Source organism: Lissotriton vulgaris, chromosome 2_2, assembly GCF_964263255.1.
Source record: "Lissotriton vulgaris chromosome 2_2, aLisVul1.2, whole genome shotgun sequence".
NCBI classification, from domain to species: Eukaryota; Metazoa; Chordata; class Amphibia; order Caudata; family Salamandridae; genus Lissotriton; species Lissotriton vulgaris.
The window spans coordinates 146309720-146334883 of record NC_141688.1 but is presented as its reverse complement, the minus strand read 5'-3'; positions in this window follow the sequence as shown (position 1 = coordinate 146334883).

The following is a 25164-nucleotide window of genomic DNA, read 5'->3' as shown; positions in this document are numbered from 1 at the left end:
CTTCCCCTCTGCTGCTGCTGTGCCTCCGACTGCGGCCATCCCGAGACCCACGTGCAGTGTCCCAATAGGGCCTCCAGACGGTTTATGCGGTTGTATTGCTTATGCGCCAGGCAGCGATGCCACTCGTGCTCCCAGGCTCCTCACCACGTGTTCACCAGGCAGTGGCCATCCATTCTGGAGTGCAGACTGCACATGCCTGAGGGGTTCTGTGCTTGTGTTTAAGATGGCCGACCTCCGTCTATCCCCTCCGGGAGTGGATCACCCGGCTCCGCTCGTTCACGGGGGCCCCCCCTGTAGTCCCGCACCGGTCTGTCTCAGGGCCAAACTATACGCTTCCCCGCGTCAGGTACAAGATTAACGCTCACCAATTGTCGGCTCAGTGGTAGGGCGTTGGGCGAGGAAAATAAGTACGATGACCCCAGTCGACCAAGAAGGCGCCAGCTCCAACCGGCCCCCCAGGCAGTGCAGGGGTCTTCAGCTGCCCAGTGCCGTGGTCGCTGTTGTCACCCAGGCCTGCCCCGTTTCTTATACAACTAAACCGCAGCTTCACTCTGATGGCAGCCGCCTACCTCCGTCCGTTGCAGAAGCTGGGTGCACTCCATGCTGCAGCCGTCTAGACATTCCGGGCGTATATCGTACCCTGGAGCTCCACGCCGGTCTGCACCCGCCTCCAGTGCCTCTCCTCTGGGAGCTTCAGTGTTTTCCTCGACCCCCAGCATCCGGACGCCGCCTCAGTCCCCGCTGCGCTGAGCCGCTGAGCAGCTCCACTGCCGAAGCGCCTTCGAGGTCCGCGGTGGGGGGATGGGCTCCCCGATCGCAGGGCCGTGTCACGGCAGAGAACCCTCATGTCCTCATCCGCTGCTGGCCGCCAGCTGCTTCCTCGGGGCAGGCTCCCTCTCCGCGGGTCCCGGTAGGCAGCGGCTCCCTCCTCACCGCAGCCACAGAGCGCCGCGCTCCTCCGATTTGACTCCGCCAGTCCGGGCAGCCGCCATCTTAAGTCTTTGTCCCCGGTTCTCCGGGATCGCAGCGTCGGCTCCCCGCACCTCCGTGGACCAGTCGCTCGTTCGCCGGAGTGTGCCTTGGCCGGTCCGGCGTGGCAGGCAGACTTTCGGGGTATTCGCCGGCCTAGAGGCGAGGAATTTCAGGAGTAATACGGGATCTGTCATGGAGCTACAGGCTCACGCCGCCATCCCAGTCGGCGTCCAAGCCACGCCCCCCCTCTATCCTCTCCCTTCACCATTTTGCTGCCTATAGTAAACTAGCCTAAAGCTTGCCATAGCCTTCTGGCCCTACCATATAAATTATTTTCGCCAAATACATTTCTCGTGGATGTTTGTGCTTCATCCAGAGCGTTATATATGGCCACATATTTTCCAAAGGATTTAACCAATCCCTCTTCAAACAATGGTCCTCTAATGTTCTTGCTAGACTCCTTTTTAGCTACATCCTCCATATTTAGCCTAATCTTTAATCAAACTGCTTTACACTGCTTAGATATTAGGCCCACATTAGAGACAAGTTTAGATCAACGTGTTCACCCTAAATATATGTCTTTCGCACCAAATCAAAGAACAAAACAAGTTCAGATCAACTTGCTCAACCTAAATATATGTCTCTTGTACCAAATCAAAGACTGGGCTAGAGATTCAAAATGTCAAACAATTTATCCTCACATTGCTTAAGATAACATTCCGATTCTTTATTTGGGTCCCTAAATATGTAATTAGCCCAGGTTCTAAATTCAGCATCGTAGTCTTCTAGGGCCCGATGTAGGTGGCCAATACTGGTCGGAAACGGCCGAATTCGGCCGTTTCCGACCGGTATTTGGCCTTTTGAGATGTAGGGGACCTTTTTTTGTCCGATTCGGTATTTTACCAATTCGGTAAAATTACCGAATTTGAAAAATACCGAATCGGTAAGTTTACCGAGTTTTAAAATTCGGGATGTAGGTGGGACTACTTTCAGTCCCACAGGCCCTTCAGATTCGGTATTTTAACACCCAATCCAATTGGGTGTTAAAATACCGAATCCAGGTGTGCATGCACATGTGTGCATGCACACCTATGCCATGTGACAGACAGACATGCCCTTAGGGCATGTCTGTGTGCCACATGGCACACAAGCCAGTATTGGGGGCGCTAGAGGGTGTCAAAGTGACACCCCCTGCACCCTTGCAGAAATCGGTAATTACCGAATCGGTAAATACCGATTCGGTAATGCACATTGATTCCTATGGGCTTCAAGGGCCATAGGAATCAATGGGGGATACAGATTCGGTATTTACAGAATCGGTAAATACCGAATCTTACAGATTCGGTATTTACCGATTCTGAAATACCCACATCTCCCCCCCTCCAATTTACCACTTCTTAAATACCGAATCGGTATGATTCGGTATTTAAGAAGTGGTAAATTGGAGTTTACCTACATCAGGCCCCTAGTCTCCAATAATTTATCAAGAGCATTTTGCTCTCATTACACCTCTTTCATCTGTCTCCAAGGGCTTTCTAATTCATTAGTATATATATTCTGCCAAATGCTTTAAAGAGTCACCAGTCAAAGCTGCAGGGAAGTCTATTGCACCTTCCTTCAAATAATAGTCATCCAAAGGTCTTTTACTGTTCTAATTAAATCTCATTTTAAATCAATATCTTCTCCAAACTCATTCTTTTAAAATGTAATTATCTCACTGTATGATACTCCCCTCCTGTATCTGGGCCAGATGTACGAAAATGCCATTTAGCATTTCCTAAATAATGACTCCATAGGAATCGCTAGTTAGGAAATGCTAAATTATATGAATTATATTACCGAATTCCTAATAGCAATTCCTACAGAGTAGGAATCGCTGTTAGGAAATCGCAATTAGGAAATCACATGCCATTTGTACCAATGGGCCGGTTTGACATTTCCTAAATAGCAAGTTCCAATTAGGAAATCACTATTTAGGAAATGCTAAACCAAGGATGGCTATGAGCATAAGGCTCTCCGCAATGCACCCCAAAACTAGTGGTGCACATGTAGAGCAAACATTTGCTCTACTGTACTTTAAAAAAACATCTTAGGGTGCTTTTTAAAAATTGCACATGGTTTCCATTGACTTTGATTCGATAGATTTTAGTACATGTGCTAAGAAATTGTAAATAGGAAATCTCTATTTGCGATTTCCTATTTAGGAAATCGCAAAATGCAATTTCTACTGGGTAGAAATCTCATTTTGCGATTCCCTTAAGGTCAGTGTACATAGAAAAAGGCTGTTTTGCATTTCATACACATGTATACTGCATCCTCAAATCATCTTTTGTCGTGTTAATCCAAGTGTTAGGATCCTGTAACATATTACCATAAATGTCATGTGTTTAGGCCAAAATATAGAATACGTGGAGAAGTAACATGGAAAATTAAATGCAACTAGCAGACACCAATAACTAAAATGCTTGTGTTGTGCAACTGACAATCATTTCATTATTGAAGGTGCTTATTAATCATGTTATTTTATATGTAGGTGAAATTAATAACTGTATATGACTCAATTTCTATATAACTTCATAAAGTTCAGGTTCCCTTTCTCTTAAGTTAGATGAATTCTATTAACCTAAAATGCATTTTACCTGGTAGCTCTTGCATTAGAATTAATAATTGAATTTCATGTGCATGTTGGGTTTTATCCTTTCTCGCGCTTATGTTGCAGGTGGAAAAAGCATCCTTGTTAGCTAGAATAATGTCTTTGTTTTAGGAGTTAGGCAAGGAGAGAAGGGGATACACAGAACATTGATACTGATACAAAGAACTGTTGTACTTTCTCACCATAGAGAGCCAGGGAATCGAGTTCATCTCACCACCACTCTGGAGCATTGCTGTCCAGTGGAAAATTAACTATGAGGATGTGGCCTGATTGGATGGCGTGACCTGAAGAGGATCTTGGAAATCACCTGATATATTGAAGTATGGTAACTAGGGAAAGAGCCTACTACTACTTCTTCTCTGCCTCAAGAGCAAGGGAGCATCTTAGAATGAGCTCTGTCTTAGTAGCTAAATGCTGCTTGACCCAACTTTTGTGGAGAGACTTCTGAGGAAGACTCGACCCGCTGACCCCTTAACCGATCCTGCCCCGCAATAACCTTAACTAGGGATGCCATGCTAGTGTTAGTGTAGGGATAGATTATACTTTATTTAAGGAAATCTTCGATGGAGGGGAACTTGGACTCTTGTGCTCTGTTCTTTTGTATCCTGATTCTTGAATTAATTATCTTGTGCATGTTTGCACTGCCTTAATTTCATTCGTAAGTTTGGCTTTGTATTAGTCCCAATGTATTTCTCCAGTCTCATCTTGAGTTGCATGTACGTACAATTATTTTTGGATTTGTAATAAATGAACTAACCCCACTAACTCACACCACGCTCTCATGCTGACAAGTGCATAGTTTGTATCTCAGCAAGAGTTGTTCTGCTTCATATAGCCTTTACCTACCCTTTCGGCTTTATGATCATGGCTGTAGAAGGTGCTGTGCTCTGCGGGACTTTACACCCAAAAACCTAGCACAGTCCATGGATCGGCACTCACAACAATGCAGAAGCAGGAGGTCACCAGTGTGCACCCATCTATTCCAGAAGGAGGCACCACAGCCTTTGTGTCTCAAGCTGCAGCCATATAAATGCATCACACTCTCAGCGTCACTTCTGCTCTAGGACTCTTTCATTCCGCTGTAGCACGCCACAGGTTCCGGGCCTCCAGGTGAACCTCCAGGTGCTGAATAATGCAATTGGCCTTCTTCAGGCCTTGTTCTTCTCCCAGCACTTGTTCTGTGGCAAGAACGGACGTTCTCTTTGTCTCCGGGTATGTAGTCTGTCCGGATTTTTGGTACTTAGGGGTCAATGGTCACTAAAGGTATTCCATATATCCCCACCTGTCTCACTAGTGTGGAGGCGCACCTTGAAAGCCAAGGATGGGATCAGTGACGAACAGAATATTGTCAAACAGCCATCTTGCTCATGCCTAGGCTCTGTCCTCCGTCGGTGAGACATCCATTACAACCCAGGCATTACGTCGTAAAGCCTTTAAAATGCAACTTTTATAACGCAGGTGACAATACATCGCATCTCATTACAACGCATGTGCCATTACAATGTAAGTCATTACAACGCATGCCTTTACAACACATTGTAAGTTAAGTAATGGCTATAATTGATGTAAGTTGCTTTTTTATTTTTTAGGTAAGTAATAGTTAATAGTAGTATCATTATTTTACAAATTTGTAATTAGTTAAAAAATATATATCTTATAATGTTTTTAAATTGGATAGTTCTTTTTGGGGTAGTGTATTAAAACTCTGGTTTAAAAAAATATATGTAATTGTTTTGTTAAAGAATTAGATTAGGAGTTGAATTATTTAAAGAAACATACAAAAGAACTATAATAACATTTTATAAAATAAAATGCATTAAATATGCTTTGCATTTTTCCATGTGATGGAATGTATTGGAAATAGGGGTTTTGGGTGGGTTATTAATACTCCAGCATTATTTAAAAAAATATTTATTAAATTAATTTTATTGTTTATTAAATATAGTATAAAATACTTCAATTTATATAATGGAAAACAGTTTAGGATTATATAATTTGGGGATAGATATATTTGAAACATGGGTTTTGGGAGATAGAATGTATTAATACTCAGGTATTAATATAGGTACTTGAGAATTAATATACATTTAGTTTTACTGCCAGATACTTTAAAGATTCATTTAAAAGTAATGTAATAAAAAAGACTCAGGGAAATAGATGTTTTGGGTGGGAGTGTGTATTAACACTCAGGTATTTTATATACAAAATGTAGTGTATTCATTATTAAGAAATATTGTTAGTATATTCTATAAAAAAAATGATATCTAAAAAGGCATTTGCACCTATCCACTGGGATGGGATGCAAGGAAAATAGGGTTTTTTGGTGGGGGCATGTATTAATATGCAGGTATTAATAGTAATACTTGAGTATCATTTATTACTTAGCTTATACTTTTTTTGATTGTAAAACTTATCCATTAATTATTTTAAAAAACGTTAAAAGTAATGTGCAGATAAATTAAGGGTTATTTTGGAAAGGGAGGTGATTTGATGTAAGGGAAAAATACAGGTTAAAATTTAAATGTTAAAATAACTATAGTAACATTCATATTGTTTTAATTATTTATATGTTATTCTGATAATATGATAATTAATAGAGCATAATTGTACAAAATAGGCATGCATAAATAGACATGTAAAATCTCGAGAGGTAAAAATATAATTTAACAAAATGTATATTTAGTAAAACAATCAATTGACACATTAATAGTATTCGATGAATTTTTGTTTTATTAGAAATATAACACAGAATAAATAAATTTGCAAAAATACAGTAAAAATATTTTATTAGTAATCATATTTTAATAGATTTTTGCATGTATTGTAAAATATTTTTTAAAATTTCTATATAGGTTTTCCAATGGTTTCCCATTGAAGTCAGTAAGTGAATTGTCCTTTTTTCCTTTTTATGGAAAGAGATGACGTTGGCGTGTGTACGTAAGTTTCGTCATTGCGTGGTTCATCGCTGTCCGGATCAGAAGCAAGGGAGAGCTGCGTATAGGTAATCCGAATATAAATTATTAAAAACACATTAAGGGTAGTAAAGTTTATTGTAAGGAGAGAGGAGGAAGGCAGTAATAACGAGGAAAGGTGTATTTTGATGTTATTGTGTGTTTTAACTTAAAAATCATTTCCAAATCAGGTAGCAGTTGCAGGCTCACGTCAGGTTGATTTCTTTCGTAACACTTTTTGTTTAATAGGATTAATTCTAAAAGATTGATCATTTTTTCTATCAAACAATAGTGTCATGAAAGTAATCTTTCTTATAATTTTTTTGTAGCAACGGGTTTTAGTAATTTTGTAATAGAGTCATTGCCGATAGAAAGAAGGAACATGGAGAAAGACTTTGTGGATTGGAAAAAATTATTTTTGGCCATTTTGAAACCCTTGCTTTATGAATTTTGGAACTTCTGCTGGACTTTGGTTGAGAGAGGATTGCATTGACGGAATATTGTTTCGTTTTTTGCCACAAGAGTTCTTTTTCTGATTTTATTTTTGGGTGTGTTTTTTTTAGGTGTGTACTGTATAGACTTCGGCTGATTTTTTTTGCTATTAATACATGGCTTTGCCGAACTGTGCCCTCTTTGGTTATTTTAACTCGGGTCATGGATTGTTTCAAGGATTATGGATTATTTGCTATGGAATATAGGACTGGTCAAGCCTCTTGGTGAAATGCTGGCTTGTACGTAAGTCCAAGAGTTGAAAAAAGACAACTGAAGGTAAGAAACCTGACTTTTTTTAAATAATAATTTTTTTTGAAAAATGTCTATTTAATTAGGGGGACTGTTTGTTAAAACAGGCAAGAAACGTGGTTTAGGAGTTAGTATAGATTAGAAATGTAGGATGTGTGCAATATTATCTAGGTAGAGAGAAGCCACCATCAATGAAAATTATTGAATTGCACCCAATAGCCTTTCGGACATTTCCTTTGTTCTTTTAGAGATTCGTGGGTTCAGACTACCAGTTAATTATTGCGCAATTCTCACTTCTTCAAAATTTCCAAGAAATGATAGAAGCTAGGATGTGGTTTACCGATAGATTTGTTGAAGGAGTTATGCCATCCCTCTATGGCATTCTTTGTTTTTGCTCCTTCCTCTAAGCAGGTCGAGTAGCAGTTCCACCACTTCACATGGAAACATGGTTTCTTCTTGCGGCCTGACCTGCCTAGATGGCCAATCCATGTGTCTTCAAAGTAATTTAGAAGGGTTGCCAATTTGTCCTCGTTTACAGTAAAGTAGTCAGATTCAGTAATAGATGTGTAGTATTCATCTACAGTGTCAGGAGGAACAAAGCAAAGTGCAGTTAGTTTCTTTAATTCAAATTGTAGTTTGCGGTCTTATATATAATCCTCAACTCAGGATGTTTTTTGAATTTTTTCACCAATATGCCTGTGAAAAGTGAATTTGAGTGTCCGTGTACATTTTGGTAATTGTGTTAATAATAATTTAAAGTCAATTCACAATTTTTCTAGGACTTTTGTTCATGGTTGTACCTTTTATCACTTACAAAAATTCACTGTATGTTCATGATTGTTTATCAGGGAGTAAAATGTAAACTAAGGGCACTACTGTTTGATTAATGTAAGCATGAATAGTGTATATTTGGGTGAATGGATGGGATGTGGATTTAAACGTCCCATCCATAATCCAAATATCATTACTTTCCAACTTAACACGATGTTGGGGTGTGCTAAAGATTAATGTTCTTTTAAGAGGGTTTAATAGGGAATGTTTTGAGACACCTCCCTAAAAACTAAGCCACAAGGTTCATTGGAGGAAGATGCCAGGGCTTTAATTTCATTTATATTCTCTCTTACTTCTATCTCCATTGCAGAGGCAGAGTGGTTATGCTTGGTGGTCCTTTCAACAGTGTCACCAAGAGTAACCGCTCTGCCTGTGGAATAAGATGAGTAATAATGCACACACATCCAACGACACCTGGGCTCAGTTAATCTCTCCTTACAATAAACATAGCCACTGTGACTTAACAGTCCATTACCACGGCTTAATTGGGTACATTTTGCTTCTTTTTTTGCTGCCATTCTCTGTAGAAAGAAGAAAAGAGAAAATGAATGTTTTAGTCATTTTAAGTGTATTTGTTTTAAAAACTAATTTGCCTGTAAGTGAAAAGTTAGTACACAATGTTTATTTATCAGCTTTTATTTTTTGAACCATGTATAAATTGCATTGCTTTGAAAATGTTTTGTTGGAATTGTTTCCTGCTTTTGTTTCTTGCATGAAAACAAGTTTACTTTTTTTAATAGACTTGACAAAATGGTAAAGGTTACCTTTTTAGGGTTTTACTGTTATCTTGTTGAAAAGGCCTGGTGTGTTTTCTGGTTTTCTGTGGATTCTTCTTTTTTTTTTCAAAAGTGGAGAAATGTTTATAGTTTGGTATTTGTTTTTTTTGTTTTGCAATTAACCTGCAAAGAAATTGATTAGTGCTTTTGACATTGAACAAAATTCATTTTGATGTTGTTTATGAGGCTGTCATTTTTACTGCAAATATACTTTTTAGAATAAAGTGATTGTGCACTTGAATCCTGCAACAAAAAAGTGCATCATGTTGTTTTTGTTTTTATTTTTATCTTGTAAGCTTTGGCTTCTCCAGTGGTGGTGGGATTTAGAATGTAATGTGATTCAGGAATGTCTTCTTCTTTTCTTGCTGGTTTTTATTGTTTAATCTGTAGAGAATTTAAAATAAAATAAAAATGTTTGACTGTATGCTTGAGAAACAACTGAAATGAAAATAGGAATATTTCTTTCAAAAATGTAATTTTTAACATTATGTAGAATCAATTTTCTCCCATCCAGCACTTTCCAAGAGGCCAACACAGGTCAGAGTAGGAATAGTACATTTGCGCCCACCAACATCCAACACTTTCCCTGAGGCAAGCACAGGTCAGAGTAGCAACAGTAAATTTGCCCCACCACCATCCAACACTTTCCCTGAGGCTAGCACAGGTCGGGGTAGGAATAGTAAGTTTGCCCCCACAACCATCCAACACTTTTCCTGAGGCAAGCACAGGTCGGGGTAGGAATAGTAAGTTTGCCCCCACAACCATCCAGCACTTTCCTTAAGGCCAGCACCGGTCGGAGTAGGAATAGTAAATTTGTGTGCACCACCTTCCAACACTTTCCCTGAGGCAACCACAGGTCGGAGTAGGACTAGTACGTTTGTCCCCACTACCATCCAGCACTTTCCTTGAGTCCAACACCTGTCAGACCAGGAATAGTAAATTTGCCCCCACCACCTTCCAACACTTTCCCTGAGGCCGGCACGCTTCGGGGTAGGAAATTTGCCCCCACACCATCCAACACTTTCCTTGAGGCCAGCACTTGCCAGAGTAGGAATAGTAAATTTGCCTCCACCACCATCCAACACTTTCACTGAGGCAATCACAGGTCGGGGTAGGAATAGTAAGTTTGCCCCCACAACCATCCAGCACTTTCCCTAAGGCCAGCACCTGTCGGAGTAAGAATTGTAAATTTGAGTGCACCACCTTCCAACACTTTCCCTGAGGCAACCACAGGTCGGAGTAGGACTAGTAAGTTTGCCTCCACCACCATCCAGCACTTTCCCTGAGGCCAGCACCTGTCGGAGTAGGAATAGTAACTTTGCCCCAACCACCATCCAACACTTTTCCTGAGGTTAGCACCTGTCTGAGTTTGAATAGTAAATTACCCCTTCACCTTCCTGCAGTTTCCCTGAGGCAAGCACAGGTAGGAGTCAGAATCGTAAATTTGCCCCCACTACCATCCAACACTTTACCTGAGGCAAGCAACTGTCCGAGTAGAAATAGTAAATTGGTTTCCACCGCCATCCAACACTTTCCTAGAGGCCAGCGCCTGTAGGAGTTTGAATAGCAAATTTGTCCTCACGACCATCCTGCAGTTTCCCTGAGGCAAGCACAGGAATAGTAAATTTGACCCCGCCATTATCCAACTCTGTCCCTCAGCCTGTTTTCTGAATTAAAATATGAAGAAGTTAAATTAGTAGTATTTAAAAAAAATCTGATATTTGTCTGCTAATGTTTCATTTCTGGGACTAATATATTATTATTTGTTAACGTTCAGATTAGTGTTAACATTTTACTTACATTTGAATTTCGTGAAGGTTGTTTTCCTTCCTGCTAGGTATTTAGTTTTGATGTTTGTCCATAATCTGTTAATATCAAAAGTTAAAATGTAATTACATTTTTTATCAACCGTATGAGTTTTTTACATTAACATACATTGTTTTCATTTAATCACTTACTTTTTAATGTCAAGATATTTTCTCGAATATCTGCTTTTGCTTGGTGGATGGTTTGCAAAATGTGTAAATCCTGTAAATTAATGTAAACATATATTGTGAGTATTTGCGATTTATGTGTCAATATTTAGATGCTGCTTTTTTGTAATCATACACTTACTTCGGTCTGCAGATGGCAGTGTTAAATTTGAGAAACAGCAATAGTCTCCTGCTGCTCCTGCTGTGTGTGGTCACCTCGAAAGTCAGTTAACCACTGAGCCCAAAATGGTGGTCAGCTTCTTTTATACTTTTTTTGAAGGTAAACAATAATTTAAAAGAAAATATGTTTTGGAAACAGTATTTTTGTGCGATGCACAATCTGAAAAAAATTGTATATTTTTTTAATGTAAAGTTATAGTTGAAGAACTTACATTTTATGTTCTTCAAAGAAGATTGCATGTTTAATGTATTTTTAGCTCTAACAGAAGTGTGTTTATTTTTGTAAAATGTTTAAAATGTATTCTTCTTTTTCTATGTCTTTTTGAACAGGTATTTTAGTGGAAAGGTACTTTAAAAAGTACATGAGTATTGAAATGAATACCTGGGTATTAATACACTGCCCCACCCAAAACCCCTATTTCCCTTGCATCCCGTCCCAGGGGTAGGTTAGATAAAAATTAAAACCAATTGTATATAGTATATGGTATGCGTAGTAATAGAATGCATTGTAATGGAATGCGTTGTAATGTTAGTTTTGATGTATCTCAATGTACATGCATTGTAATGGTATGCGTTGTAAAAACATGCTATGTAATGGTATTTGCGTTGTAAAAACTGTGATGTAAACGCATGCGTTGAAATGGTATGCGTTTTAATGTCATATATTTCTCCGTCGCTATGCTCTGCCCTCCATCTGTTACACGTTCTCAATCTTAGACATATTTAAAAAAAAGCAAATAATCATACTTTATAGAAGGAAATAAAGTGGCCTACTGTGTGGGGTACCTATTTGTGAAATGAAAGTCCAAATGATTATTCCTTTAATATTTTATTAAGCTGCACCTACATTACATTGGTAAACCTACAAGACACTGGTAAATGATATAGCAAAGTCATTACAGCGGATCGATACCCTTAATCTTATTCATTTTAGACTTTGTCATGAGAAGATCAGAAAAGAAAAACATATCAAGCAGCTGCAATTAAAGAATTCATACAGCAATTATTATGCTAGCATGCCGTTATCGACTTGTATTTTATGCAAAGTGTGTGATGTACAAACATTTCATGCAATTAGCATATATCCTTAAGCTATAGGAATTCCCGAGGCACAGTTGTGCTTGAAGTTATGAATTGACGAAGCCTAGGTACAACTAAATGTGAAGAATTGTCCAACAAATAAGCATATTCCGCGGTATTACAGGAGTGAAATTTTTTGTTTCACAGAAGTCAGACTGACTTCCCCTCGTCCTAATATAGTCATGTTAGACTGTTAATAAGTGGACATACATGTACTTAGCAAGATTTTCTTCAACTGAATATTAGATAGTATGTAGGTAATGCAGCCAAACACAGTTCAGTCTCTTTTTTGTTAATAATTCAAGACATTGTAGATATGTGAAGTAAAAGTAATAATGTTGCGAGAAAGCAATAGCAGAGAGCGCTCCTTCCAGAAACTCAAGGCAATGACACAGCAGATCTTTGTCATCAGATTCAACATATTATTTGTTTTCCTAAGATTTGATGATTACATTTCTCAAAGAATTCCTGAAGTAGAAGCCGCAATGGTGCCTAGCTCAGATTCCCAGAAGTAGTTATAGGCATAAGAGGTATTATATGCAAAAATATGCATTTGTTTGCAATGTGCAACGTGTCCTCAATGTTCCAATTTAATTTAATGTTATTTTAATTGTGTTGCAACAAAATTGTCTGGATTACAGTTCAGAGTTTGCACACTTAGTGAAATTTATAGTGTACTGATGGAAGATCCTTGACACCTGAGTGGTTAGCATACATCTTCATATGCAGAGTAGATCATGTGACATTGGCAATTATTGTCATAGTTATGTTGTCATTATTTTCGTCAAATAAGTTTTCAGTCAGTCAGTCAGTCAAACAATCTTTATTTCGATTAATTAAAATCACAAAAGAAAAAACAGTGCATACATTTTTGTGCATAAAATGGTTAAAAACAGTAGATAAAAGGCATTCGGTAGTGCCGAGGGGCAAGATGGCGGCCGCTGCTGTGGCCGGTGAAGTGCTGTAAGTTGCGCTCTGCATGACTCCTCATTAATCCCCCTCGCTAAAGTCTTTCCTGCACCCCTTTATCCATTGGACAGCAGCGGCGTACCAAGGGCACCAATGCCATTGTATTTCTGTGGAGCGTGAGGTTTCCAGAGCGAGTGTCTTCGGAGCACGGAGCTGTCGGTTCAAGTAGGCAACACGGAGAGGCGGCTGGAGCTGTTGAGGAGGCGGCCCTTGGAATGAGCAGGGAGGGTTCGGCCGGTAGCCGGCAAACATGCTGCAGCTGCGACTAGAGTGGGAGCTCGATGGAGGAGAGCAGTAACGCGGTGGCTGGGACGCTGTTGATGGAAAGAAAGCAACTTTGAACTGAAAATTACATGGAGAACGGCTTACGGAGTACGGAGTACGGTGAGCTATGCTGGGGGGCAAAAACAATTGTTGTTGCATTACGCATATGCACGGTATTTCAGTGTATGGTTACAAGACGAATCCAGTATAAGCTACAAGTAGGGAAACGCCTAACTGCTGCGAGGTCTGGGAAGAGAGCCCATGCAGTTATATTATTGTTGACTTTGGTAAATATAAATGGCAAAAGGTAGAGGCGGCACGAGGAATCGGGGTGCAGCAACTATATCAGCTCCTATGAACACTCCAACAGAGGGGAGTGCAGCAGGGAATATTGCAGACAATTCATCGCAACCCTGTATCGTGGATGGAACTTTGGGGACTGTGTCTAATGGCGTATATTTGATAGGAACAACTAATACGCAACAGGATGCATTACCCACTTTGACTACCCCCAGCGCTCAACCGCCCCAACAAAAATGCTGCGACATTTTCAAGCAAAGGCCCACTAGACGGGGCAGTGAGACAGCGAGTTGTCCCGGCAATCTTTAATAAAAAAAATAACAAGTCCAATGTCGACGTCTCTAACTTGGAGCCTCATAATGATCAAGTGATGGCTGGACCCTAATATAACCCGCAGAAAACTCCGCTACCTGATAATGATCCACCTGTAATCTCCCAGCCCGAACTGACAGAGGAAATTGAAATTGAAATTGTCAATAGTGAGGATGGGGTGGATAATATTATAGGTCCAGATACCAATCTGGGGGTTGAGAGCGGCAACGGGTCAGAATATGCAGGCTCAGATGGAAAATTGTATTCAATTTCAGATCTGACCTCTCCATCAGATAAGGAAAATTAAGGAAATGATGAATACAGTTTAAGTAACCTAGGTGACTGGGGGACAATGCCGGATGAGGAAGAACAGGACGGCAATGAACATGGCACAACCTGTGAGACAGTTAAAAAAATGCCAGAAGTGGCAGGAAATTTAGACCAGAACCAAGGTACTCCATGTGCCCAGTTCAATTTGGATGAGGGGGAGATAAATGAAGATGCAGTCACTCTAGGGCTGATATATAAAAGCGTAATGGGTCACCAGAATGAGACTAGAGCTGAAGGATTGCGGACACAAGGAGCCATGAAAAAGCTTCAAAATATAGTAAGGCGCCTAGTGAAAACTTGTACTGAAGTAACCACCAGGGTGACGGAGGTGGAACAGCGAGTCTCCTCAACAGAAGATAGCCTGGGAAAACATCAATTAGGCTATTGAGACACTGCAAAAATCAAAGTCGGACACAGACTGGAAACTCACAGACCTTGAAAATCGCGCTAGGCGCAATAGCTTACGTGTCCTGGGCATTCCGGAAGGTAAAGAGGGGTCAGACCCTCGTAGATTCATTATTCAGGTGTTCAGTGAGGCCTTTGCGGAATTGAAATCTTGGAATTGCGAAATCGAAATCATTCGCGCACATAGGCTCCCCTTTGTGAATCATCGCCGTGACAATGGACAGAAAGCATATCCAAGGGCCATCTTGATCTGTTTAAATAATTTTTTTCTGAGAGAGGCTTTGTACGATCTTGCACGTCCAGAGAAAAGGAGGAACGCAGCTGGCTGTGAGTTTTTTGTTCGCCCAGACTTTTGCCCAACAACAGTGAATGAGAGATGGCAAATGCGGAAATTAATTGCACCGCTCCAGGCAAAAGGTGCTCAATGTTTTCTACTTAACCCGGCCAAACTGAAGTCTATTTTTAAAAATCAAACGCGATACTTCACCTCTGGGTCTGAGGCTGTTATATTTGAATCAAATGGACAAACAGGCAAAAACTTAATCTCAATTACTGAACTCTCAGAAATAGACTATAATGGACACACTGCACTTTTGAGAGGGCGCTGGATTTGAGCTATAATTTAAGAGGGTGATTATGGGCGTTAAGGGGTGTAGGAGTTGCAATGTTGTTTTGTTCCTAAACTATAGGCTACAGTACATTAGGGGTTTGTTCTCCCCATTTAATTTTTCTTTAGGTAAATTCAATTCTGGAGTCAGCATTGGAAACAGGAACATCAAGTAGGCAATTGGTGTCCTGGGGTTAAGGGCCTGAATTCCTACAAATATAATGGAATGATCGACTTAGTTGCAGATAGAGGTCTGAGCCCTCTGACTATCTGTGTATGAGAGAAATACTATATGCATGATGTAATGCAGATTTTGCTGGCTCTTGAAGTAGTATTTATGGGGGACACCCTAAGGAGGATATAATTAGCCTGAAGTAAGGCTGTTGATTATGAGTGTGGAACGATAAAAATCTGTCGGGGGAGAAGGGGAGTCATGACCTGCAGTGAAGGCACTTCTGCATCGCAGAGGACATGGTCCTTAAGCCTCGTGAAGGGTGGTGGCGAGGGTGGGAGGGTGGGCTTTGGCGGGGAGGGGCGAAGGGGGGGAGTGGGGAACTGGGGAGGAAAAAGAAAATAACACATGAGTTAGGGTTAGGAAGAAACTTGTATTTTGTTGATGTTGGGGAGCAATTGGTGAAATTTAATTGGAGCAAAGATGCAAAATTTGAAGTGGCGAAATGGCAGTTAGGGGTTTAAGGGTGGGCACACTGAACGTCAGGGGGCTGAATTCAGTGGAGAAAAGATGAAGAGTTACACAAGAGATACGGGCTTTGCAATGTGACATCATATGCCTACAAGAGACCCACGTGGTCTGGTCTAAGAGACATCTGTTAACAGAACTGGGGTTCAATTTAATAGCATGCACTAAATATTCAGGAGCGGCCAGAGGTGTGGCAATTCTTGGCAAGAGTCATATAGCTACTACAGGGAGGACACAATCTGATAGGTTGGGACGCTGCGCGATAGCAGAATGTGTTGTGGGCAACACTAAAGTTACTGTGTGTGTTGTATATGGAGCAAACCTAGATGAAGCAGAAACTCTCAACTTTTTAAATGTCGAATTGGCAGCCTAGCCCACACCATTGATCATGTGCGGTGATTTTAATATAAACCTAGCACCCAACGTGCTAAATAACGAGAAGGTGAGATATATAGGCAGGAAGCCGAGAGTATTCAAAGCCTTACAGGAATTCCTGGGAGCCCATGGATTGGTGGATGCTTGGTCGGTTCTAAGGGGTGTTTCACCTGGGTACACGTTTTTTCTTTTCCACATCGCACATTGGTTCGATTAGACTATTTTTTTGTTTCTATATTGATGTTAAATCAGGCTGCAATCCAAGTACATCCTAGAATGACATCAGGCCACGGGCCAGTTGTTCTGACCTTATCTAGCATCATTCCTAGTGAACGTCCACGACACTTCTCTTTTGATCGCAAATTATTGACTGAACAATTCTTTATTGAACATATGAAGGAGTGGATTGTATCTTTTTTTAACATTAATTGGGGGAGCAGTAATGTAGGTTGTGTGTGGGATTGTTTTAAGGCTGCCTTTCGTGGGGAGGTACTGAGTTTGGGTCTGTACAACCAAAAAAAACAAGCTGCAGAAATAAAGGCACTTTATCAGAAGTTGATCACAGCCGAAGAGGCGCTCATGGTAGGGATACAGGCAGGGATTAATAAAGATGCAGAGATTAATGAAGTAGCGCGTCTGAAGGCAAGGGTAAATCTGAGGTGGTCCCAGGAAGCAGCTAAAAATGTTTTTGCTAAAAAACAAAGCCATTATGAATATGGCGAGGCAAGTGGAAGATGTCTCGCCCAAAGAGTAAGAGCAAAAATGGCAGCTCAGCGGATCAATGAGGTATTAGATCAGAAAGGTGATTCTGTTAAGGACGAGCAGGGTATTCTGGAGGTATTCAGGTAGTTTTATGAGATGCTATATCAGGGGGATGAGTATAATGGTGATAATGCTGCATTATTGATTAGTCAACACTGTCTGAAGAACCTTTTGGAAGATGACAGGGTAATGCTAGATGCGCCTATTACTTTGGAGGAATTAGGATTAGTGGTAAATGGACTGGCTCTGGGAAAGGCTGCTGGTCCAGATAAATTGCCTTTAGAAATATATAAAACGTTTTTTATGCTTCTAAAAAAGGATCTCTTGGCAACAATGTTAGCAGCACAGAAAGGCTTTGCCCCCAAAACTTGGCAAGAAGCAACTATAGTGGTATTTCACAAAAAGGGCAAGCCACTCAATCTACCGGGATCATATCGCTCTATATCGCTCCTAAATGTAGATGGTAAAATATACTCGAAGATTTTAGCGAATAGACTCTCCATGGTTATTTCGGGTCTTGTTTCAAAAACACAGCATGGGTTTATTCCTCAACGTAGTACTACTAATCATGTTAGACGAGTGATAACTTTACTCGACTATGCTAAGGCAACTAGGGAACCCTTTTGTTTAATTTTATTGGACGCCGAGAAGGCTTTCGACCGCGTGGCATGGTCTTTTTTGTTGGACAACTTGAAGAGTCGAGGTTTTGGCCCTGAATTTATCAAATCAGTGCAGGTTCTGTATCAGCATCCGGTAGCCCGGATCAGTACCATGGGCTTGGAATCGGCGGTAGTACAAATTTGTAGGGGGACTAGACAGGGGTGTCCCTGCTCCCCCTTACTATTTGCTTTATACATTGAGCCTTTCTTAAGAATGTTGGACTCTAACATCAATATAATCCCTCTAAAGGTCCATATATACCAGGTTAAGGTGTTGGCATATGCTGACGACATGGCAGTGGTCACGTCCAAACCCACCATGGCAATGCAGGCTATAGAGCAATTGGCGGCAGAATTTGGTAAATCTTCAGGATAAAAGCTGAATTTGGCAAAAACCCAGCTACTCGTATAAATATACCAAGCTACACTGATGCTAGATTATGTCAGGAGGTGGTATATCTGGGAGTCACGTTAAGCGCTTGTACAGCTTCTTTAGTTAAAGCTAATTGGGACCAGCTCCTAGTCGGTGTTCGAAAAAATTAGATCAGACAGAATGCTTATACCTTTCATTAGTGGGACGATGTAACCTATTAAAAATGCTGATTCTTCCTCAAATTTTATATTTTTTCCGATGTATACCCCTAGAAGTTCCTAAGACTAGTTTAGAACAACTGTATGCACTTTATGTGGTCTGTAGGGAAAGCTAGAAGGGCTAGGCGCTTCATGATTCTGCCAAGAAATGTGGGGGGATGGTCGGTACCAGATTTTACACTTTATTACTATGCTTGCATGTTGCAAGGAATGGGAATTTTATTAACCAGCAAAGATCCAGCAAGACCTGCAGATTGTCTTTCGATCTATCAAATGCTGCTGGGGGTAAAAGTTAAACATTGTCTATTCAAGTATCTAGAACAAAGTTATTACAAACGCACCCGTTTTAAGATAATGGTAGCTGCATATAAGGTCTGGCATATAGTTAGAGGCTATTGGGCCTCGGGAAAATAACGTGGTACACTCCATTCTCATCGTCGTTTTTCTTACCTTTAGATGTGTGGGATAGAATAGTATATAATTGGAGGGAGAAAGGCATTAGAGTGGTGGGTGACCTGTATGATGTTAGCTATTGCAAATCTTTTGAACAACTACGAGAACAATATTCTCTCCCTAGAGAGCATTTTGCAAAATTTCTACAGATTTGCAACTGTTTAACGTGTATTGGGGGTAACTTTAAACTGAATTCTTTGATCGAGGACATTATGAAAGGGGTAAGGATTGGAGCTTTATATAGCATTTGTTATACACTAAAGAAAACGATCTAGAGCAGCAGAATAGTAAATGGTGTGTCAAATAGAAATCTCATTAGATATGGCTAAAGATTTATTCTTGTCTGCAAAGTTGGTGGCGCAACATTTTAAATCAATGTATAATTTATACTATACCCCAGATATAGTGGCGGCGATTTTCTACTTGACAGAGGCGTTGTGAACATTTCCCTGACCGAAGAGGCAAGTTCCAATTTTCCACCTAGCCGCACCCGCTTCGCGGGTGCCGCGTCGCTCGGGAGTGCGAGGAGCATCTTACACCGGCAATAGGAGCAGGCAGGCGGAGGCAAGGGTGAGTGGCTCGGCGGGGCTGCGAGCGTGCGGGGACTCCAGTGACCAGGAGTCCCTGCGAGACCACGGACACAGCATCCGGTCTGCTCTCCCCGCTGGCCTGCCCCCCGCCTACCTTGTGAGTCATAAGGCGACTCCTACAAGCACCTGTGGGGCGATTTTCTACTTGACAGAGGCGTTGTGAACATTTCCCTGACCGAAGAGGCAAGTTACAATTTTCCACCTAGCCGCACCCGCTTCGCGGGTGCCGCGTCGCACGGGAGTGCGAGGAGCATCTTACACCGGCAATAGGAGCAGGCAGGTGGAGGCAAGGGTGAGTGGCTCGGCGGGGCTGCGAGCGTGCGGGGACTCCAGTGACCAGGAGTCCCTGCGAGACCACGGACACAGCATCCTGTCCGCTCTCCCCGCTGGCCCGGCCCCGCCTACCTTGTGAGTCATAAGGCGACTCCTACAAGCACCTGTGGGGCGATTTTCTACTTGACAGAGGCGTTGTGAACATTTCCCTGACAGAAGAGGCAAGTTCCAATTTTCCACCTAGCCGCACCCGCTTCGCGGGTGCCGCGTCGCACGGGAGTGCTTTGAGCATCTTACACCGGCAATAGGAGCAGGCAGGCGGAGGCAAGGGTGAGTGGCTCGGCGGGGCTGCAAGCGTGCGGGGACTCCAGTGACCAGGAGTCCCTGCGAGACCACGGACACAGCATCCGGTCCACTCTCCCCGCTGGCCCGCCCCCGCCTACCTTGTGAGTCATAAGGCGACTCCTACAAGCACCTGTGGGGCGATTTTCTACTTGACAGAGGCGTTGTGAACATTTCCCTGACCGAAGAGGCAAGTTCCAATTTTCCACCTAGCCGCACCCGCTTCGCGGGTGCTGCGTCGCACGGGAGTGCGAGGAGCATCTTACACCGGCAATAGGAGCAGGCAGGCGGAGGCAAGGGTGAGTGGCTCGGCGGGGCTGCGAGCGTGCGGGGACTCCAGTGACCAGGAGTCCCTGCGAGACCACGGACACAGCATCCGGTCCGCTCTCCCCGCTGGCCCGCCCCCCGCCTATCACGTCCCCTATATAACATCACTTAACTCCGCAGCGCGCGAGGACTGAGCGGACTGGACTGGCCCACCCCCTTTCGCCCACAACCTGTTTATTCCTTATCAAGCCGTTATAGGTATCCAAATATCGTATTTCCTCATTTTGGCTGCTTGATCGGCGCCTGTCCTCCCTTCCTAAAACACCATGAGTACTAGGGAGACACGTAGTAAGGCTTCCAAAGGTGGTCCACAAATTAGTGGCCCTATGGATGACTTCATTACCCGTACTAATATAGCTATAGACGAAGAGATATCTAAACTCCAAACCCGGGTCTCTCTCGAATTAGTAGCTGCCAGAAGGCTGTCTCAAGTAATTGCGCTTTCAAAAAAATCATCCCTAGGCCATATAGCTGCTTCAGTTACTCCGGATCGTCCTGCCCGTCCCCATTGTGTCGTTACACAGGCCGATGTCCACCAGTCCCCGAACCCTGCCACCCCTCTTTTGCCCTTAGAGCAACCACCTAATGTAGACGAGGCAAACCGGCCCGCACCTTCTTGTGTACAGAGTTCTATCCCTAACCCACCCCCTCAGGCATCTTCGAACATTACCTGCACTAGTGGCATACAACCCAAAAGAAAACGCCATTTACGTTCTGCCTATTCTCGGAAGAAGGCAAAAGTTGCAGTTTTCCAACATCTGGCACTGACTAATGTCCCAGCATCTAATGTTATACCAGAGCGTTCTCCGAGTACGCAGCCAACATGGGAGGTTAAGGGAGAGGGTTTAGTTACAACTCCCACCACCATTTTAGAGGATGAGGGCTCACAGGTAGAGGGCCTGGGTAGGAACGACAAGGAATTTATAGATCTGGTTTGGGAAACACTTAAAAAACTTCTCTCACCCCTTGACCTTAGATTGTCAAGGATAGAAAATAACTTGCTCGAGATGGAAAAGAGCATTATTGCTCTGGCCACTCTCGGCTTGAGAAGTCTTGAAAACCAGGGTCTGCCCTTGAATGACCCAATATCAACAGCTCCTGTCTCCCAAGTCCAGCAGCTTCCACTCCTAGTACCAGTTACTGTAAGGCCGGTTCCAAAACCGAGGACCGTGGCTGTGGACCAAGTTACCACTACCGCCAAACCCCAGGCTCCCAAACCCCAGGTTCCCAAACGGAGTCCCAAGCCCCAATTAGCAAACCTTACATCGGGAGTGCCTCCCAGACCTAATCCTGTTGATACTCAGGGCCCCCCTGTAAAAGACAATTTTAGAGGGGGTTATATCGATCTTCCCCCAGAGGCCAATGATTATGTGGTTGTGTTGACGGGTGTCCCTACGATTGGCAATGGTCAATACGAGAACCATTGGTCACTGAAAAACAAGATAATGTATTGGCTCAACGTGAACAGACCGATACCTAATGGTCGGAGAAGTCGAGTCCTGATGGTTCGTAGAACACCCTGGGTGGGTCCAACGAAGAAAACTAACTCTGGGGACTGCATAGTGGTGACTTTTGAGGACCCATACACGGCGCATCATATCTGTTCCTGGCCGAGCAATGAAGAGTCCTCTGTCATACCCAGGCCGTTATCCTTCTTCTACCCTCCTCGACAAATGCATACCCAGGTGGATAACTGGACATTGGTACAACATCGCCCTTGGAATAGTCATCCTAAGAGACAAAAGGATACTCTCCTACATTGGAATGGCCTCTCAACTTACAACAGATTTGGTGGCCTAGAGGAGGTTGATTGACTCTCTATGCATCCCGCCGATCCACAATTGGGAAAAGCAACGCCACCACAGGCTCTAGGTCACATTGAATGCTCAATTCTTGACTCCCCATCAGGCCTAGGAGGGTCATCGCACAGTTTGCCTATTGATAGGGGGCTGATCGCACCGACTATTTTTGACCATCACGGTGCGGAAGCAAGGATAGACCTACCCTGTCTGAACCCCACTCCACCTGTTCATACTGAATTAGCAGGGACTCATCTGTCTGATACAGCTGCGACTCCTAACCTCCAGCAGACTGAGCCACCTATAAAGTCTTTTAGACCGGCTGTGACTAACCCTCCTCCCCCTTCCTATTCTCCAAAGCATCCTATACTTGGTGAACCTCTTCTGAAGATTTTAAGCTGGAAAGTGGCAGGCCTCGTACGCAACTTTGATATCCCTGAATGGAATGCTTTCGTGGCACCTTATGACATCTGTCTCCTACAGGAAACCTGGTGCCAGGAACCCAGACATAGAGTGGGCTTTTCAACCTACTTTGTCCCGGCTGTCCATCACCAAGGATCCAAAGGTCGCCCGTCTGGCGGCCTTCTGATATGGGTCAGCATTGCACTAGGCCTCAGTGTAACTCAAAGGACCACCCAATTGTCTGATCTTCAGTGGATAACATTACATTGTAAAGGGGGAAGAAACTTAGAAGTATTTAATCTCTACCTGAGGGGCGCCAGGAGTGGGGCATCATCTTTAATCTCAACTGGCCTAAGCAGCAACCTAGCTACCTGTAATACTGACTCTCATGTTCTTCTTGCAGGCGATTTTAACTGCTGTTTTGAGCCCCTGGCCAGGGAAGACATTCTGGATACCTTCGATGAGGATACTAGGAGAGGTATTCCTATCCTGACCCTTGATCCGATCCCTAAATGGTCACAAAGCGCGATAGACATAAACGCTCTTTGTATGGAACATAACCTGAGACCAACAAATGGCCGTTCCAAATCGGACTCTATGGGTGCCCATACATATAACAGGACGGGCCACTCATCCAGAATTGACTTTATTATGCTCAACTATAACCTCTGGTCATGCCACCAAGACATGGAGGTTATAGAGTCTTGTGATAGCGACCATAACCCCCTTTCTTTAACTATCACTATTCCCTGGCAGGTTGGAAACCAAGGCACCCCTGATCACAAATGGAAATCTTCGCATGAGATTCTTCCCTCAAACTGTGGCAGGCGCTTGAAATGGGCCAGAGTCCTGGCAGACAAAGCAAGGATGACGCAAGCCAGGACCATCTTGACAGAAGTGGAACCTCGGCTTGACGCCTTAAATCCCGCCAGCACAAAGGTCTTACCGCTATTTACAGAGACTATAGCGGCATTAAGTGATCTGTTCATCATTTCCAAACCTAGTTCCAGGGCTGCTTCGAAAGGTGCTCCTAGGGCAAGAGAAAAGTGGTTTTCCTCCAAATGTCGAGCCGCTAAGGGGGGACTTATCTCTGCACTAAAGAACAAAGATCCAGCCAACATTAGGACCGCGAGGAAATTTTATAGAAAAACTGTGATAGAGGCCAAGCAGACTCATGATTTTAATTTTTGGCGGGAGCTAGTAGAGGCAAGCGCAAGGAAAGATGCCAAGGGGTTTTGGGATTTGTTAAGATCCAGGGAAAAGCCTATCGATCATCAGCTAACTTGCAATATCCCTGGCGATGTTTGGTTTGCCCACTTCTCGAAACTGTATTCGGCTGCTCCGGGGTCATCCCAACTAATTCTGGCCCCACCACCCAGCCCTACAGCTGGTCTCCCATCCAGCGATGGTTTATTTACTAGCTTGGAAGTAGAGAAGGCAATTAGGTGTATTGTTCCCAATAAGGCAGCAGGCCCTGATGGGATTCCGGGTGACTTGATAAAGAATAACCACTCATTTTGGAGTAGATTAATTGCTTCCCTCCTCAATGAGGCTTTGTTGGGAGGTTGAGAGGCATACCCTATGCACACACTCAATGAGTATAAAAAGGTCACGATGTGGCCCTGAACAACCTGGTTGTTCTCAAGCTGTGACAAATTAAACCAAGACAACAAGACCCTTTTTTTGCCTATATGTTCATTCTTTCACATTAACTACTTAATATTGTATGCATTACTGTTGTTCCTCTGCATTTAACTGTCAAATTGTTCAGGGCCACATCGTGACCTTTTTATACTCATTGAGTGTGTGCATAGGGTATGCCTCTCATCTTAACGTTGGATTAGTACAGCTAGCTGACTTCTCCTTTGGGTGGTTATATGGTTGTCCACTCACCCAGTTGCACCACCATTCACTCTATCCTATAGTGCTTCTATTCTGGCAGTGCGCCCACCTTCTGACCTCTAAAAACCATTTTTTTTCCCCATATTTGTTGGAAGGTTCCTTCCCTGACTCATGGAGGGGCGCTGAGGTCGTCCCCATTTTTAAGAAAGGCTGCAGGGACGACCCAGCAAACTACCGCCCCATCAGTTTGCTGGACTCAACCCAAAAGGTAGCGGGCAAAGTGGTATTGGGTAGGATTTTGCAGTGGGCAGATGAAAATCAGATCCTGTCAGATTTCCAAGCAGGCTTTAGAATAGGGACAGGTACCGTTGAGCAGACATTTCGCCTTCTAATGCTTTTTTGGAAAGTGGTGGTGCTAGGAGGGGGCAGTTTATATCTAGTCTTTATAGACTTGAGAACAGCCTTCGACCTGGTCCCACGCGCATTGTTGTGGAATGTCCTCGATGACTTAGGTCTACCCCCATACCTGCTGGCCTTGCTTAAAAAATTCCACGATAGCAATTTTGCCCAAATTAGATGGGGTGTCCAGGGAGAAAAAACACCTCGTATCCCTGTAGATAGGGGCGTCCGCCAGGGGTGTGTGCTTGCCCCCACTCTGTTCTCTCTTTACGTTAACGGAGTGGTGGAGCATCTCCTACAACATCC